This window comes from Nipponia nippon, unplaced genomic scaffold (genome assembly GCF_047370975.1).
Source record: "Nipponia nippon isolate SJK-2023a ecotype South Korea unplaced genomic scaffold, ASM4737097v1 scaffold_4, whole genome shotgun sequence".
In the NCBI taxonomy this organism is placed as follows: domain Eukaryota; kingdom Metazoa; phylum Chordata; class Aves; order Pelecaniformes; family Threskiornithidae; genus Nipponia; species Nipponia nippon.
The window spans coordinates 83258070-83265493 of NW_028262358.1; the positions used below are offsets into that span (position 1 = coordinate 83258070).

Consider the following 7424-nt stretch of genomic DNA (forward strand, 5'->3'; position numbering starts at 1 on the left):
AAAACAGGTGATTTAAGCTGACGTGTCAAAAATGTGAGTATACCTTAATGCTTGAAGATCCTCTTTCATATTTTCAATAATTTAAAATTAATTTAACCTGTCAATCCATACTTCTTCCTTTTTCTTTTCTGAAAGCACAGGCATTGGTCCTTTATTCACTTTGAAAATTTTTAATATCAAACATGTATTCTCAAAATAAATAACAGCTTTTGGTCAAACGACTTTTACTCCTGAGACATCCCTCAGTGATCCAATTTGTCTTTCTTTGAAAACACACGCTTCATTCCAGACTTCATGGGGACAATTGCTTTATACCGTCCTCTGCAACTTACAGGAGTCAGTGGAGACATAAAAGGAGAAATAAACAAAAAGGTGAACATGAACATATTTTTTGAGGAGAGAATGTCCAAAACTTAGTAATTTCTTAAAAACTTGAGTATTTGGCAATGTTCAGCTAAATTCAATTCAAGAACAAGTTGTTTGGAAACTTTGTTCAAAATGTGATTTCTACTACTATTCCTTTTTTTTCGTTAAAAACTCTCCCTCCCATATGTGCTTTTATTACTTGTTCAAACTGTGTAGAACATGAAGAATTCACATCCTTGCACTCCAGTTTCAATGCCCATCTTGAGCAAAGAGTTGCCTGCTCAACCCAGATCAAAGCTAAGATTTGCCGCACATCCTTTAGCCTATGTATGTGGTTTTGACAGTGATTTTGTTTCTACAGCTGAAAAAATGACCGAATAATCTTTTTACTTTCTTTCCTCATCTCCTCTCCAGTCTGAGAGTTCATAAGAATATTTTGTTCAGTCATGTCCCTGATATCTCTGTGTCTTGTTTGTTTTCACTGGGTGTGAACATTCAGGTGCTCAGTCTTCATTAGTGCAAATAATCAGGAAAAGGACATGTTAATCTCCAGTTTGTCAAAAGCAATTTTAAAATTGTCCGTTTAATTGTAATACTCAGTTCACGCTGCTTTGGTTAATGAGATATGTTAACAGAGGCAAAGAAAAAAAATACAGAAGCCTAGCAATGTATCTGTGTACAAACTGAGAACTGTGAACAGTCATTGAGCATGTTTTTTACATACTTCTGCATTTCTAAAATAAAAGTTTTTTATAAAATGTATGCCATTTTTTTTATTTTGAAATACTTATTTTCTGTATGAAAAAAGATATTACATGAGTGGAACTGTCCTCAAAAGAGTAATTTCTATTTGAATTATTAAATTTTCCTTTCTGGATGAGAGTATTCTTTTTTCCCAATCTTACACCATGTGTGTATGCTAAAGTCACTGGGTTCCAGAAGTACAATGTTTAGTTTTCTTTAGTTTAAAGATGTTTAAAAGAAGCTATGTTTAAAAATTTGAACAGCAGGTGTGTTATTTCAGCTTGTGGCAAGCTCCTTGCAGTCCAATGCTCCAGTCTACTGTCCAAAGGAGGAACCAGGATCAGATAATAAAAAGAAAAAGAAAAAAAAAATGTGTAGGGGAGTGAGGAAGAAATGAAATAATGTTCCTCAACAAGAAGAAACCCTGTGGATTTCCCTCCTCTGCAGAATCCCACTTCAGTCTGTCCTTAACACTCCCTTAAGGCAAAACTCAGTTCCTGATGTCCACGTCTCTCCTAGGTAAATGATGGGTGTCCTGCATCTGTGTTCCAGTATTAAAAGCCAAAGCCACTTAACTAGGTCTTTCAAAAGACTGCTTACCTGAAGTATGTCAGAAACTTAAAATAATTCTTCCTTTTGGAGTAAAATAATAATCATTGATTTCAGTGGGGACAAGTTCTTACTCTTCTTTTTAATAGCATTTTCATGCTTATTCATGTGAAAGTTTCTGTCAACAGAGAACTAAATTTCAGTTCCATATTTCCCATTAGGGTTAAAACAGGGTGCAGAGTAAGGTTTGTCATAATATATTAGGGGTTCTTCGACTGCTATAATAATACAATATAAATTAAGTACTCCTAGTAGATGTGAGAGCAAAGAGTAATTATGTTTGTGCAGCAATATTTCATAATGATTTTTCATTTGTTAATTTGTTTTATTGATCTAATAAATCAATATTAAGCCTCTATATGAGAGAACAAAAGAAAAGGAAATAGACTAAATTGATATTTACAAGTATGAAATTAACATGAAGTTAAGGTTTATGAAGAAGTGATAATCTGGTTGAATGAACTGAAAATGGAATACTTATCAAAAGTATTTATTCTATATCTTACAAGTAAAATTATGTGATTATAATGCTTTTATACAGTTTTATACATGTTCTAAAGTCAGAAATCAATAGAACATTAATTGACTATTATAATTTTAGATAATAATTGTTGTGGAACTTTAGGAACAATATAAAATTTTGGCTATCATTAACAATCAAGTATGAGAAAGAAATTTGTATCCGTCAGTGATGACAACCTCCTGAAGAATATGATGATATTTGTATTCTCATTCACAAGAACTCATAACTAATATGTTACAACATGATGTAATTGAAATGAATTTAAAAGATCATGGACATTACTGCATGTTAGCTTTACCTTTTCCTTCATCTTACTCTACTTCAACATATTTCTCAATTCCATAATTCTAAGGTTAGCTATGATCTTAGTAAATATCTTAATTACAGTTTTTATTATTTGACATTTCTATCTGAAACATTACTAAGTGTAATATGTGTAGCAGAAATACTGGGGGAAAATCCCACATTTTGGTCTATTTTTAAATAAAAAGGATTTAAGAATTTTGAAGCCTTTTTCCATTTCTCCCTTCTTCTTTTTCTATTTTCTTTTTCCTCTGGTTTTGTTCCATGTTTCCACTGGTGTGGAGAAGTTAAGTAAAGAAACTGAAAGAGATGGAAGTAAGAGAAAGCTCGACTAATTGTACCAAAAATATTTTTATAAAAAATTAATTTTTGAAAAAAGTTTTTTCAGTTGTTGAAGTTTAGAGGATATTTCTCAAACTCTTCACAAGATTTATATTTTAAATACTTTTGCATGTTTTAAAAAAATATTTGTTCCATAATTTTTCAAAGATTAATTGAAATTGATAACTAACATTTAGGGCATGTTGCTTTCCAGACACAATGTATGTCTTCACATAAGTTGATTTTGATAATTTGCTTTTTTCTCTATTTCCTCCTCAAAATTATAAATTTTTTTATTGTTAAACTTAGGAATGCATACTTTCGGAGTCAAAATATGTTTCTGTCTGAACATTTTCACTTGTTTATTAACATATATGTTTTACCAGCTTTTATTAATTCCTTTTTCTTCTATTTCCTCCCATGCCAGTTTTCCCAGGTATTATTACTTCCTTTCCTCTCTCATCCTTCTTTTCACCCTTTTCCTGTTGTGTCTTCTTTCCTCAATCATGAATCTTGTTCTCTCTATTTCTTTATTTTTCATCATCTTTTTTTCCTTTCCAATTACTTTCCTGTCCAGCTCTATTCACTTAAACATTTACTTTTTCTCCTATATTATCTTCTGAATCAGTCCATGCTTTGCTCTCATCCATTGTAACCAGACAGGGAACTCTCACAGCCAAACTTATCCTAATCACTCACTAGATTCAGAAATAAAGGGATGAAGGATTTTTTTTCCTTTCTTAGTTGGGACATCTCAAAAAAATAGATTGCAGATTAGAGAAGGGGGAAGGGAGTGGTGTGAAAATTTCTGTCTGTTGGCTGTTGCAAAACAAGCAAGTGGAAGCAAATGTTTTATAGAGAAAGTCAGATTGCTTTTCTTTGTTAGAGAAAAAAATTAAAAAACAAAACTTGTCTGTGGATTTCATTGTCAGGTCAAGGCAGGACCAAAGGGATGATCAAATCTAACACAGACATCAGGCTAAGAATGCTATGGATATTAATACAGAATTGCAGAATCACAGTACAATTGAGACAGGAAGGCAGCTCTGCAGATCACCTAGTCCAACCCCCTGGTCAAAGCGGGATCAGCTATCCAGGATTTTGTCCAGTAAGATTTTGAATGTCTCCAAGATACTCCACAACCTCTTTTGGAAACATGTTCCAGAGCTTGACCACCCTTATAAGGAAAAAAATAAGTGTTTTTTTCTTATGTTTGAATGGAAATTCCTGTGTTTCAGTTTGTCCAGTCTCTCTTGTCCTGTCACTGGACACCAATGAGAAGAACCTGGCTCCATCTTCTCTACTCCCCCCTCGCAGGTATTTATACACATTGATCAGATTCACCTCAGCCTTCTCTTCTTCAGGCTGAACAGTCCCAGCTCTAGCCTCTCTCTATATATGTCATATACACTACTGCCTTAATCATCTTTATGGCTCTTCACTGGACTTGCTCCATTTTGTCCACATCCTTCTGGTACTGGAGTCCCAGACTTGGACCCAGCACTCCAGATGTGTCTCAGTAGGACTGAGCAGAGAGGAAGGATCACCTCCTTCGACCTGCTGGCAATGGTCTTCCTAGTGCAGCCAAGGATGTTTTGGGGTTTTTTTTTGCTGTGAAGGTGCATTGCTGGCTCATGGTCAGCTTGTTGTCTACCAGGACCCCCACGTCTTTCTTTGCCAGGCTGCTTTCTGGCCAGTCAGTGCCCAGCATGTACTGGTGCATGGGGTTATTCCTCCCCAGGTGCAGAGCTTTGCTTCTCTCATTGTTAAAGTTAATGAGATTCCTCTCAGCCCATTTCTCCAGCCTCTTGACCTCCCTGAGCACAATCATGTGACATATCAACCACTCCTCTCAGTTTTGTGTCATATGCAAACTTACTGAGGGTGCACTCTGTCCATGATCCAGGTCATTAATTAATATATTAAATAGTACTGATCCCAATATCAGCCCCTGGGGCATACTACTAGTGACTGGCCTCCACCTGGACTTTGTGGCACTAGTCACAACCATTTGAGCCCTACAGTACAGATGGTTTTTGGTTCACCTCAATGCCCTTTTATCTGTCCTGTACTTCACCAGTCTATGTCTATAAGGATGTTACAGGAGAAAGCATCGAAAACCTTAGCCAAAAGTCAAGATCAACCATATTCTCTCCTCTCCACTCATCTACCAAGGCTGTCATTTCATTGTAGGAGGCTATGAGTTTGGTCAAGCTTGACTTCCCCTTCATAAATCCATACTGGCTACTCCCAATGACCCTCCTGTTCTTTATATGTTTGGAAATTATTTCCAGGACTATCAGTGGCTTTGTCACTGTCTCAGAGATCACGGTGAAGCTGATCAGTGTGTAGTTTTCTGAATCTTCATTCTTGCCCTTCTTGAAGACCGGAGTGATATTTGCTTTCTTCCAGGGTCAGGAATCTTCCCCAATCACCATAACATTTCAAGGATAATCAATAGTGTCCTCTAAATAACATTGTCCAGCAACCTCAGCACTCGTGGGTGCATCCTGTCAAGTGCCATGACTTAAGTACATCCACTTTGTTCAAATGTGCCCTAACCTGAAACTCTTACACCAGATATAAGTCTTCCTTGCTCCAGACTTTCCCACTGGTCTCAGGGGCCTGAGATTCCTGAAGATAAATCTTACCAGTAAAGACTGAGGTGAAGAAAACATTGAGAACCTCAGGCTTTTCCATGTCCTTTTTCACCAGTTCCCATGCTCCTTTCAGCAGCAGGCCCACATTTTCTCTATTATTCCTTTTGTTGCTAATGTAATTGTAGGAGATTCATCTCCAGGCTGGCCTTGGCTTTCCTAATCCTATCCCTGCATGATCAGACAACATCTCTCTATTCCTTCTGGCTCACTCTTCCCTCCTTCTATCTCTTGTACACTTCCTTTTCAGTCAGGAGCAGCTTTGTCCCTGCAAGTCTCCTGCTGTCTTTGCTTGACTTGCTGTGTATTGGGATGGACTGTTCTTGAGCTTGAAGGAGGTGGGCCAGCTGGAGGTCCAGCTCTCCTTGGACCTCTCTTCTCTCCAGGACTATCTCTAATGGGATTCTTCCAAGCAGATCCCTGAAGAGGCCAAAGACTGCTCTCTTGAAGTCCAGGGTTGTGAGCCCTCTCTCAGGATCTTCAACTTCACCATCTCATGGTCACTGCAGCCAAAGGTTTCACCCCACAACTAGTCCTTTCCTGTTTGTAAGTATGAAGTGCAGTAGAGCATGTCCCCTCATGGGACCTTGCCTCACCTGTGTCAGGAAGTTGTCATCAATGTGCTCCGGAAACCTTCTGGATTGCTGCTGTGGTGTACCTCCAGCAGAGACTGGGGTGGCTGAATTTCCCCATGAGGACCAAGGCCTGTGATCATGCAGACTCAGTTGCAAAGGCACAGGAGAAGTCTTCTGTCAGAAAACAAAAAAAAAAAAAGAAAACAAATCTATATCTTCTTCAGAATGCATCTAGCTCCTAAACAATCTTAATAGTTTGTTCTGAATGCCAATATTTCATCATACAATAATTATACCTGTAATAAAAATATTATTATCATTGAATATCTGGGTTTTTTCTCCTACTTAGATTCATTTTTCAATGTGAAGCTTGCACTGCGGGGCTCCTGAGGGCTTCTTTTCCCTTAGGGTCTATTGGAGGAGCTGACCCTTTTTTTAGGTTTGCTTTCAACAGTTTCCAGAATCAATCTGTGACATTTTTCAAAATGTAATCTGGAAATTAATTGTAGAGAAAGGTTCCTGTGCCTTCAGAAAGTGTTAGTTAGTGTGTGGGTGGTGTAATGTGGGAGATACATTAGTTGCTATACATAGGAATGAAGTATGCACAACAAGAATAAAAGGAGGGAATGTGACCAATGCTGCTACCCACACCGTTCTGGATTTTGGATGGATTGTAATTAGTTTGACCTCCATACTTTAAATGGTAATGTCTAAAGAATTCTGGAAGGTGTAACTTGCTATTATTAGCATAATTAACTGAAAATTAAAAAAAAAAAATATATTACCATTAAGAGTTACACTCTATTCTATATTCTCAGGTATACCTAGACACCCCCCCACCCCCCCCCCCGGTCAAATCAATACCTGATGTTATATCATCATGACATTTTTGATCACGTATACATGTCCCCACACTTAAAAATCCTAGGAGACAGCAGGTATTTTGTTGTTTTGATAAAGTGTCTGGGTTTTATCATTTAGAAGTCTGGGAAAAATAAGTACAAAATATGTGTTAAACAGAGATTGTACTTTCAACAACAAAAAAAATCAATACAAAACCAACAAAAAATCCTACCCAAATAGGCAGCACCTAGTGAGTAATAACTTCATTTCTGTATAGCTCAGGGGGGTTGCAAGAGGAGTGTGAAAAGTTCATTATTATCAACCAGAAAAAAAAACAAGTGCTAAGAAGAAAGAATCGTATTTCCTATTGGGATTTCTCTCAGACTACATGATTTGCATGAAGGGCGCCACATCAAACACATTGGGTGCCCTTTTTCAAATATTAATGTGAAGCTTGTTTCAAGTTCTTTCTTGACTTTGTGC

At 37.0% G+C, this 7424-nt stretch overlaps 1 long non-coding RNA gene across 1 annotated transcript; it reads right to left on the reverse strand.

Moving 5' to 3' along the window:
• Positions 1-2346: 2346 nt before the first annotated feature.
• Positions 2347-7072, reverse strand: LOC148053407 (uncharacterized). The gene is made up of 3 exons (XR_015708565.1): positions 6963-7072; positions 6120-6272; positions 2347-2845 (listed from the first exon to the last, which is right to left on the reverse strand). It is a non-coding gene; the product is annotated as an uncharacterized LOC148053407 (long non-coding RNA).
• Positions 7073-7424: the final 352 nt, after the last annotated feature.